Source organism: Coenobita brevimanus, chromosome 5, assembly GCF_032717465.1.
Source record: "Coenobita brevimanus isolate Jiangsu-jjx chromosome 5, ASM3271746v2, whole genome shotgun sequence".
Taxonomy (NCBI): domain Eukaryota; kingdom Metazoa; phylum Arthropoda; class Malacostraca; order Decapoda; family Coenobitidae; genus Coenobita; species Coenobita brevimanus.
In genome coordinates this window covers 10056849-10069561 of record NC_136958.1, presented here as the reverse complement: position 1 = coordinate 10069561, position 12713 = coordinate 10056849, and the positions used below count along the sequence as shown (strand labels likewise).

Genomic DNA, 12713 nt, shown 5'->3' with positions numbered 1-12713 from the left:
CTGGAAATAAGTACAGCTTCAGTATCAGTAGCTAGCAAAAAGACTATTGGTCATGTTGAGTTTCTGAGAGCACTATAAAAAAGCGTATGATATTTTACATGTATACTTTGAATAAAACAAAATAAAACTAGTGAGCAAAATATGTTAGTGTAAGGCAGGAAAAACTGACAGTGCACTAGGACTTACATTGTTCTTTATCGTCCATGTACTCGAGAAGTATTGGACGTATCGATTTCCTGAAAGAACCATGATAACGTGCATAAAGTTCTACGTATGTACATGAAATAACAATATAACATCTTTGATGAAAATTCGTTGTTACATAGGTGAGAATATAACAGTTACTGTGCGTGCATGACGAAAGTGCAGCATCTGCATGGGTACCCAGTAGTTCTATGTGATTTACTCGGAAACTATGAGGTGAATGAAAAATCTGTGAATACCATGAGAAAGCCCTTGAAATTCTTCAGATGATGATGAAATAAAAACATAACCTCTGAAAGAAAACTTTTGCGTTAGAGCGCCCTGAACAAAAAATCAGTTCCCTGTAGGAAATTACTGTTGGTTTTTAGCTATTTTCTCGAAAATTAAAAAACGTATAAAAAAGCCACAAACTTTATTAGAAAGGTGATGAAATTCTCTTTCTAAACATTTAATAACATTTTTTTGTATGATGGAAAACATTCGAGCTATGATGTTGGGAAGTGAGACTGATGTTTTGAAATGTATTTTCACACTGGCCTAATTTGTTTCTATTCGTATTTTTTTTTTTTTTTTTTTTGCTCTACCGGCTAGAACAAACATCGGCGAATAAGATGATGTAGTTTTTATGGCAATATACATATGTTTGGATGGTGAAAATTAGGCGAGAATAACCTACATAATTTCATAGGCGCGCAAGGGGGCTGGCAAAGAGGAGGGATGGAGTAAAATCGTGCGCTAGAAAACTTACCGAAACTTAACGTGCGCGGGAGGGTAAATATATAAAATATATTCTTTAAGCTGTATATACATACATACATATATATATATATATATATATATATATATATATATATATATATATATATATATTTCTGAAAACAGTTATGTAGACTTTATCAAAAAAAATGTTGACTGAGCCGTCCCACCAACACACAAGAAATGAAAGAAATTCTGTCACATTTAGTGCAGCTTCAGTATATGAGTATAATGTATTTCTAAAGTTCATTGAGCTACATTTTTTTTTAATGGAAATCATTAAGAAGCAACGGCTTTAGATGTCTGGACACACTGAATTTAAAAGACTGGGGTTCATAGGCAGAAGGTAATATACGAGTAGACTGAGAAATACAGTTCCAGAGCGGACCTGTTGCATACATGAACTAGAGGGGCACCCAGTGGAGCGCATCTCTCAGACACGGGCAACATAATTTCCAAACCACTCTTCATAATAAGTTAGGTTTTCTCATCACTGATTAGGGTTTCGCAAAAAAATGCTTTCCGGGTCCAGAATCTGTAATCCGATCCGGATCAGTCCCAAAAGTTAATCGATTGTTTTCTGGGACATGGGCTACCTGCCCACCAAATATGGTCCAAATCTCTCTTTTAGTTTTTGAGTAATCCTGCTAACAAACAAACAAACAAATAAACAATCAAGCAACCAGTGGTGAAAACATACTCTCCTCCTCGGAGAGAACAAACAAACAAACATGGGTGAAAACATACTCTTCTCGGCGAGAATGGTTCAGAGTATTATTAACTCCTGCATTAGAGAGCTGCATAGAAAAGAGGTGAGAGTGAGCTATCAGAAGTTTGTTACACGCCCTCCATTATGGAGGCGGGATGCAAACAAGCATTTCAGAAGATCAGTCGCCACTGTACTAGTGATAGCAAAGAGATCAAGATGCAACACTGTGGGTAAGAGAGAGAGAAACTAATTGGAGTAGTGACAGGAAGCGAGTTGATATTTAGAAGAGCTGTGTGTGGGAGCCCTTCCACACATGCGAATTGTACTCCACACTGCGGCAGGGGTTAACAAAGCAGTGAGTCATCCTAGCATACCTAATTTCTTGGATGTGGATTTTAATAAGAGGTACCATGATCCTCCGATGATAGGTCTCGAGAGAGAGAGAGAGAGAGAGAGAGAGAGAGAGAGAGAGAGAGAGAGAGAGAAATCTCAAGAATATTAGGAAATGATGACAAACTGAAAAAATGTGGTGTTATATATTAAGAGCGTTCTTTTGGAAGATTTTGACTGGTCAGTGATTTTGGATTTGAGTTTTTAATGTTTTTAGGTCGTGTTCTTGTGAGCTTTGAAGGCTTTGTAGTACCTCTTCTTTACGATTTATTTTGCATATTATGCCCTGTTGACCTCTTGTTTGTTTCTTGGATAATTGTACATTACATATAGTTTGCATAAAGGATATACATGAAGGCTTAGATCATTAATTATTGATTACTCGGGGATCATCGAGGTAAAGAGTCAATACTCCCTAAAACCAAATCTTCCATGAGATTACGACCCAAAGCCTTCCATGTCATGTCGAGGTCCCAAGTTGTACTGCTGGTAATGCTGTGTGGACAGGGACGTGAGAGAAACAAACCTATACAGGACTCTGATCGGTCGGAGGCAAGGTAAAGGTGGGGGTATACGCAGTGAGGCGTTCAGCTTCGGTGCTCAGCCCCGTAGCTTAGGCCTTTGAGCCTGTGGCTGATTTTTCACACAATATCTCGGGATACAGGGACACTTCATCATCTAGGTGACCACAGTTATCTTCCCTAGTTGTTACCCTAGGTACTCATTATACCCACCGACCCATATAGGGTGGATGGACACCCGAATCGAATGACGCTAGCCGCCCACACCAAGATTCGAACCCTGGCCTAATGGGCCAGTGGCTTCGCAGTTAGCGGCGTTGACCACTCAGCCACCATGGCCTCAGAACTGAGCGAAGTACAAAACAGTGCAAAGGAATTACTTGAAGATTGAAACTGGTAGCTTAGAGGTGCTACGGACTTCGAAAACTGACGAGAATAAGGAGAGTCTCAGTGAAAAACCTAGAACGGGACACATGGCCAGGTTTTTCTATTTCCTCAATCTGTGACCCTCTTTCTGGCTGGCAGGCAGGGTTAAGCTGTGCCTGGAGAGATATATGTAGCCATTGGAATGTGTCGGGGAGCCTGATGTATGGCGTGCCTGGAAGGGGCGGGAGGGGGACAGAATGAGAGGTTGAATGGGAAAACAGTGAAGGGGAAGCGTAAGGGGGTACAGGGGGAGATATAGACGAGCGTAACCAGTGCATAAAGCTTTCAACCATAACAGTTTTGGATTATATAATTTTAGTGTTACTGTGTAAAAACTGTTCACTATAAATCCTTTGGAGGTCACCTATGAAACAGTGAGCATATTTAATAAACTGAAATTAGGTCGAGCTAGTTCATTTTACGGAAGGATCCTATATGGTAATGAGTACTTTGGCAGAGAAAGTATGCAACGACAAATTGCTGAGCTTTTAACCTCTCGCAGAAACTGAGGTACTCAAAATTTATGCGTTCATTTCGTGTTAGTATATTAATAATTTCTGGGGCATGATTTATGCTGAAAATAGAAACGTCTTAATAACTTAACTGAGAAAATGACAAAGGTGCATGGTTAGGGAAAACGGATATTATATGTAGTAATAAGGGTGACGGAGGGTGAAGGGGAAAACAGTGGGGATGGGAAGACAGTTGTTTAGGAGTGAATGAGGTAAAGGGTGAGATGAAAGACTGGGATGACACTCAGTGAGGTGACGGGGGGGGGGGAATAGAGAAATGAGGGGACTGTGCGATTGAGAGAGGAGGGAGGGGGGAGAGAAGCGAGAGAGTGTGGTGGAATGGTGGAAGACATTTGGAATGGGTGCGGGGTTGTATTATTTGCTCCTCCCCCTACTCGCTCTTCCGCCCCTACTCCTGTACAGGCATATGCGTGCATGAATATACACACACACACACACACACACACACACACACACACACACACACACACACACACACACACACACACACACACACACACACACACACACACACACACACACACACACACACACACACACACACACACACACACACACACACACACACACACACACACACACACACACACACACACACACACACACACACACACACACACACACACACACACACACACACACACACACACACACACACACACACACACACACACACACACACACACACACACACACACACACACACACACACACACACACACACACACACACACACACACACACACACACACACACACACACACACACACACACACACACACACACACACACACACACACACACACACACACACACACACACACACACACACACACACACACACACACACACACACACACACACACACACACACACACACACACACACACACACACACACACACACACACACACACACACACACACACACACACACACACACACACACACACACACACACACACACACACACACACACACACACACACACACACACACACACACACACACACACACACACACACACACACACACACACACACACACACACACACACACACACACACACACACACACACACACACACACACACACACACACACACACACACACACACACACACACACACACACACACACACACACACACACACACACACACACACACACACACACACACACACACACACACACACACACACACACACACACACACACACACACACACACACACACAGCAACAACAACAAAAAAACGCAAAACAAAACACAGAAGACGAACAACAGTAAAATTTTCTGCTGCGTTCTAGAAGTAGGACAATTCCGGAACACAAGGGTACTCAAGTGTACTGTTCAGAACAACATGAACAATCAGAAAACGAGAGAAGACCGAGAACAAAGTGGACTGACTCACTGACTGAAGATAGCAACTGTTTCTGGTCACATGGCACAAAAAGCCATTGCCGCCCAGCGGAAGAGATGCTAGAGATCCTTTAATGCCAAGAAAGACCTTAGGCTGTCAATATACTATATCAGTCGAATCAAGTCATTAGAATTATCTGACTCTGAAAAATGGAATGATTCCATTTCACACAAACTAAATAAAGGTCAGATTTATCAGTGTCTCACTAGACATCGAGCAGTCTGGGCAAATAATCTCGCAGCAGTTATCTGATAACGATTTCTTATTGCGCTTGCATAATTACGCTTGCAAAATTGCTTAATTAGATTGTACATATCTCTAGCTCTGACATCCACGGACTTCATTACTCCAAATCTTTCATGATTCACATTGCTCCTTATCCTACATCCTTCTGCACCAGGCACATTCCTCACCAGTCTCTTCCATTACCGTTTCCTTGATTTTTCAGTTCCATGCCTCACCATAGTCTCACACCAATATGGTTAGTAGTCACCAACTCCTTGCATGCATCATGCGGCCGCCAAACTCAGACCTTTGTTTCCTATCAAGGTCTTCACTGGAGCCACTTTCTATCCTATGCCACCCTTCTTTACTGTCCCTTTGCATATTTATGTCTCTTTTACGCCGAAACTCTCTCCAGTACAAATATTTCTCCATTCGTTGTAATATCACATTGGATTTCACCTCCCTCAACAACCGTCACTTTATTTCTATCTACATTTACGTACAAGGCACGACGCTCACATATATCCACAAAACTGTACCAGTCTGCCAAGCTCTTGTCCACTATTTACAAGCAGCACTAATCGTCTGAATACATCCTATTTGAGGTACTCAATCTTTCACCATTCATTGACATATCTCTCTCTCTTATTCACCATTCATTCATTGCCAGACGCCATGTATCCCAAACAGGGTGACCAAGGCTTAGGCCTAAGTTAATTGTTTTACAGGGAGGCACTAATCCTCCACCAACCCCACTTGACACGTAGGGAGAACGTTATGCCAACATCATCTAGTGTTCCCAGGCGGTCACCCATCCAAGTACTAACCAGACCCAACGTTGCTATATATATATATATATATATATATATATATATATATATATATATATATATATATATATATATATATATACCGAACAACTATGAGGATATCCCACAAGATTGTCTCGCTCCGACATTTAGTTTAATCCGTTCATGTAGAATAACTCCCCTGTACTCACCTCACATATGGCCGCATGGCACTGTAGTAGGTTTGTCGCCTTCGGGCGTAATAAATTAATCAAATCAAATCAAACCCTACAGAAATATATGTGAAAGACAAACTAGTACATTAATTTGTGCAATCAACAGATATTTATAACTAAGTTGAAACTCTTACTTTTTCGTAAAATTCTAAGTACGTTTTTAGAACGTCAGAAGAAACAATCCCATTAGCCGAAGTATTGCCTTCATTAATAATGTCTGTCAATATTTTACCCTCTGACTAAACTATGGTAATGCACATAACTATAATACTGCAATTCATACACAGAAGAAAAACAATAACGTCACATTTCCAAACCTACAACATCTCGAACCGGCGTGTGTCGTCAGAGCCATCTGTGGGTGGTACAATGTACAAAGCAAACTAATGGGTAGTTCTGACGCAATTTCGTCGGTCTGATGTGTTTACCTGCCCACATTCAAGGGGATATGGCTTTGGCTCGGGGGGCGGGGGGAGGAATATCGACTGTTGTACTCGAGTGTACATCTTTTCTTATTCTGAAAAAAAAAAAAAAAAAAAAAATCGCTCTGTGATGATTATGTTCAGCTAAATCACATTTCAGCTTAGTTTCCTACAAGGCCTAATGAGACAACCTGGCATTATTAAAGTGTAAATAATAATAACAATAATAATAATAACAACAAAACAATGTTAATGATGATGATGATGATGATTGACGATGATGACTGACTAATGATTCACTGATGGTGACTGACTGATGGTGATTTATAGTGACAGACTAATGGTGATTGATAGTGACTGACCGATGATGACTGATGGTGATGGTGATGGTGATGGTGATGGCGATGATGATGGCAAATACCTCTGACAACTAGAATAAAAGAAAGGTAGGAGCTCGCGAATATATATATACAGCATATCTATCTATCTATCTATCTATCTATCTATCTATCTATCTATATATATATATATATATATATATATATATATATATATATATATACAGTAAAAGTCCATTAATCCGAATGGCAGTGGACCGAAAATCATTCGGATTATCAGATTTTTCGGATTTTGGGGTGGGACCCCTAAGACACTTAAATTCATGTTTAAAAAGAAATTTTATAGAATAGATCACTTTTCATTCATTCATAATACAATATGGCACATATTAACATTACGTATTACACAAATTTTTTACTTAATAATGTATTACTGAAGACACGAACTGTAATTGGTAAATTAAGAGACGTTATTGGTTGTTTAACTCACCAGTAATGCATAGTGTTGAAAAACAGCAGTTCTAGGCAGGTAAATCCAATTAGAGAGGGTAAGTCCAGGGTTAATAATAATATGCATGTATTGTAAAAGCACAAAAGCTTAATACATATTACTGTGGAAAATTCCTTAAACCTACGGTACAGTGTATTTCACTTTGTCACTTTCACTCGCTGTCCTCGAGCATCGGCTCAGGACTATCTGCTTTTTCTAGGGATCTTTGAAGTGCCTTCTTTGGAGTGTGAGTAGCTGGTCTTGGATCGTCATCAGCCAGTCACGGATATCAGCCTGCCTGGCAGCCTACACACGTTTCTTGTAGAACTCGTTTCGCAAGATATGGAAATTGATCTCCTCAGCCCCATTGTAATGATTAGTTTGTTCAACAAAATGCACCAGTTTATCAAAGTATACAGAAGCTTCTTTCCATGAAACTTCCATGACCACACCCCTCAGCACTTCGGCGCATTTGGTGCCCAGTTTGAATTTTTTAAGTTCAATTTTCTTTTCTTTTGGAGTTTTTGTCAGCCTTCTTCAAAAATTCGGATTATTGGGATTTTCGGATTATCCGTGTTCGGATAAATGGACTATTACTGTATATATATATATATATATATATATATATATATATATTATATATATATATATATATATATATATATATATATGGAGCCTCTGTGGTACAGTGGTAGAGTGTGCGTTTTCGTACATGGGAGAATGAGAGAACAGGCCCCACCAGGGTAATAAACATTTGGACCGTTCTTCCGGCCATGCACTGCTTTGGCGGACATGAGGGGTGCTGTGGCTGAACCAGTGTCGCGTACTATAAAGTATGCTTGCACCCAGTCGGCTTGTGCAGGCCGATTACACTTGGTTCACAGACTACACACACATACAAAGCCACTACAACGCTACAATTACACTTACATGCACTTCTCACCCTATATACAATCTATACCAGACAGCCTAAGCCACTTGGTAGAGATACATAGGATGTATTGTCCCCACGTCGGTCGGGATAGGTCGGTCCTGCAGTGGACACTCAAACGGTTGATGATATGATGATATATATATATATATATATATATATATATATATATATATATATATATATATATATATATATATATATATATATATATATATATATATATATATATATATATATATATATATATATATATATATATATATATATATATATATATATATATATATATACATATTGGAGATTACGAGAAGCTTACCCTGATAAGATCCATTGCCAAAGCCAGGGAAGAAACAAATAGCAAATTTAAAATTTCGGATACCAAGAAACAGTGTATTAGAAACATACTAACACCGGAAAATCAACACATAGTTTTTTCCACTGTTATCAAGTTCTAACCAGTGAAACTATTAGTGTGAAACCTAAACATGAACAGAAATTAAAACGACTGATTGAAAACAGCTATTGGAACATGCATATAAATCCAGATTGCGTTATAAACCTGTCATCTAAGGAATTAGATCAGGATACCTTATGTGCCCTAGGTTATGGGTTATCGTCTTCTTATGGCAAGAAGATAAACTCAGTGCAGGTTGGAAAGTCCTTGTTTCAAATGGAAAAACAATCAAAATAGTGAGATTATTCTTGTCATTTTATATGGGGCGATGTTTAAGAAAAATAACAACTCTGCTCCTAAAAGATTTGTGAATGCCTTGAGCAAATTGAAAAAAGACGACTCCCTGCATATAACTACAGCTGATAAAAACAGCGCCGTAGTAGTCATGAACAAATGTGACTACAAGGAAAAAGTGAGTGAACTGTTGCGTGAAACCAACACCTACAGTGAACTAAAAAGTGATCCAACCGAAAAACAAAGTAGAAAACTCCATAAAGAAATCAAGACTTTGCTAAGAGGAAGGGATGACATGATCAAACAGTTCTCTGTGCAAAATTCATCTGCACCATGTATGTATGGCTTGATTAAAACTCACAAACCAAACAACCCCATAAGGCCAATTGTAAGCTCTGTAGGTTCTACGACATACAAGCTCTCCAAGTGGCTTGTAACACTGTTGTCCCCTGCTGTAGAAACTATCTCTGATTCATTTGTACAAAACAATGAGGATTGGTAAGAAAGTTAAAATCTCTAAATGTCATGTACCCCTACAAATTAGTCAGCTTTGATGTTAAATCATTATTCACAAATGTCCCTGTTGATGATGTTTTAACTTTCCTTCCAAGCATTCTGGGTAGTAACGTTGATGGTATTCCCCCTGAAAACATTATCAAGCTAATTAAATTGTGCATTGTGAACTATTCTTTTACCTTTGAAGGTAAATTTTACACACAAAAATTTGGTATGGCCATGGGTAATCCCCTCTCCCCAGTTCTGGCAAATATTTACATGGAATACTTTGAGAAACATTTACTGACCTCCATAAAGGAGCAAAACATAGTTTGGCTCCGATACGTTGATGATACCCTGTGCTTCTGGCCTAACAGTCTTCCCATTGATGAATTTCTCCTGCAATTAAATTCGTTAGTTCCATCGATTAAGTTTACTCATGAGATGGAAATGGATAATGAATTGCCATTTTTGGATGTAAAAGTTATCAGGGACCAAAATGGTTTGAAGACTAAGGTATACAGAAAACCTACAAATATTATGTCATATGTGCATTATTATTCAAACCATCACATTAATGTAAAAAGATCTGTGTTCATATCCATGTACCTAAGAGGATATAGAATTTTATAGAATTTCAGACCCAGAATTTTTAGATGATGAACTAAAAATGATTCAGAGTATTGGAAAGAAGCTAAAATATCCAAAAAGCATAGTAACTCAGTGCCACAAAACAGCCAAGAAACGATTCCTTGAAGGGAAAACTAATAAACCAGATCGCCAGAATATTCAAAGAGCCCTTGTCCTCCCCTTCCATGAAAATTTTCTTGATGTTGTTCACATACTGAGGAAACTCATTGTACAAGTAGTATTCAAATATGAGAACATCATCAAAAAAACCCTCATCTAGAACAGCCCTTTCAGTAATTCAGGCGTTGTTTACAAAATCCATGTAAAAGCTGTAACAAATTTTACATAAGACAATCTGGAAAAGATATGGAAACCAGAATCTCACAACATAAATACAGTGTAAGGACAGCCCAACAGAGTAGTGGTTTATTTCAGCACAAAGCATTCAGTGATCACCATATTGACTGGACAGGCTCCTAGATTCTAGCAAGATCAAAAAGCTTAGATGAAAGAAATGTAATAGAATCTTGTCTAGTTTCTGGCACATATGAAAAGAATGTAAACATGAACTATGGTCATTTTAAGTGTGATAAATTATTAACTGAATTAATTTTAAAGCAGTATCCCAAGACTAACAACTGATTGTTTCCCTCTCATCTCCTGGTAGTGTAGTCACACCTGTGTGGGACACACCTAGCATTAATCCTTTAGGTCTTAAGCAGCAGTATTTATGCCCTCCTCCCTCCCCCCTCTCCCCTTCCCCCTTTCCCTCCTCCCCTCCCCTTCCCCCCCTCCCCCTCCCCTTTCCTCCCCTCCTACTCCTTCCTCCTTTGTCACGTGCATCCCTAAGGAAGAAAAAAGAAAGGTACCTATCACCCATCACCCATTTTTAGATTCAGGTCATCCTTTGTTGTGTTCCACTCCCTGCTGCAGGTGACCATAAGTTAAGCCGCAGGTAAAAATTCACGTCATTCTTTGTTCTGTGTCCCACTACCTGCTGCGGGTGTGCATAAAAAACCTCAACCCTTTACGTTTCTGTCTCACTCTGTCTGAAGATGTAATATACGAAAGTACTCACTGTCGCTCCTTTCATTTCTCTTGTGGTTATTTTGCATACATATCTTCACGGTGAAGTGAAGTCTTTGCATATATATATATATATATATATATACATACATTATATATATATATATATATTTACATATATATATACATTATATATGTATATATATATATATGTCGCTCCTTTCATTTCTCTTGTGGTTATTTTGCATACATATCTTCACGGTGAAGTGAAGTCTTTGCATATATATATATATATATACATTATATATATATATATATATTTCATTCATTGCCAGACACCATGTATCCCAAACGGGGTGGCCAAGGGCTTAGAGTTAATTGTTTTACAGGGAGGGGCTTTTATCCTTCACCAACCCCACTTGACATAGGGATGCAAACAGCATCTGGTGTTCCCAGGCGGTCACCCATCCAAGTACTAACCAGACCCAACGTTGCTTAACTTCGCTGATCGAACGGGAAGCTGTGTTTTAACGTGGTATGGCCGTTGGCCGATATATATATATATATATATATATATATATATATAATAATAGTAGCTTCTCAAATTGCGTGGCCACGTTGATACTTCCAGTGCAACTAACTGCAAGTGTGCTGTATGAGCCTGTGACCTACAAGAAAATGGGTTCGGCGCCGGTATTTACCCCTACCCGACCGAGTATGAGTCGAATCAGCTCGGCTCCCATTAACAGCTTCTGCAGAATTACGTACAAATATGCCATATTATGCAAAGCCGCATTCTCACTGGTAAGAGCCCTGAAAGCACTTCTTTCCTGGCGATTTTTCATGTTGAATACTCTTAAATTATTCTAGTGTTATGTTTTTATACAGTTTTTTAATGCGTAATAGTCAACCAAAACACTGAGTAAAAAATATTGCAATACCTCTTAAGCCCGTTTAGTCGTGACTCCACTCTTGGTTTGCAGTGCGGCAAAGGCATTACAGTGGCCAGTATTTCCGTCAGCTAAGAAGAATCCCTACCACATGTTCAGCAGTTTACTTCTGCATTCGGTGTGTTAGTATTCTGTTTTATTTATTTATTTGTTTATTTATTTTTTAATGCAGATCTAGCGGCAAAGTACTACGAGTCATGGTTACGGCCGTGCCTTACGCAAAATTAATCATTAACGCGTGAAGTCAGTTTATTGAGAGAAATCTGGCTGTAAAGAGGTTAATGGAGACTGTTTCTAATCCCTTTCAACGGTTTCTGCAGTGCTATCAAAATTGCGTGGATGTAGCAAGAATAAAAAAGTTAAATGCGTCGTCGGACAGAGGAGTCAAACATTATTAGACTATGACCGCTACCTAACCTGGATACCAACGCACGAAAACAACTTAGATTTTTTTTTATACCTTTATGGAACTTTATAAAGCTCTGAGACTTCACATGCTGAAAAGGTTAAAGAATGTAAACTCAGCTCACTT

At 39.0% G+C, this 12713-nt stretch overlaps 1 non-coding gene across 1 annotated transcript; it reads right to left on the bottom strand.

The window, feature by feature from the left end:
• Positions 1–11662: 11662 nt before the first annotated feature.
• On the bottom strand, positions 11663–11780 carry LOC145399418 (5S ribosomal RNA). Its single transcript, XR_013897299.1, has one exon. It is a non-coding gene; the product is annotated as a 5S ribosomal RNA (ribosomal RNA).
• Between the last annotated feature and the right edge of the window lie 933 nt (positions 11781–12713).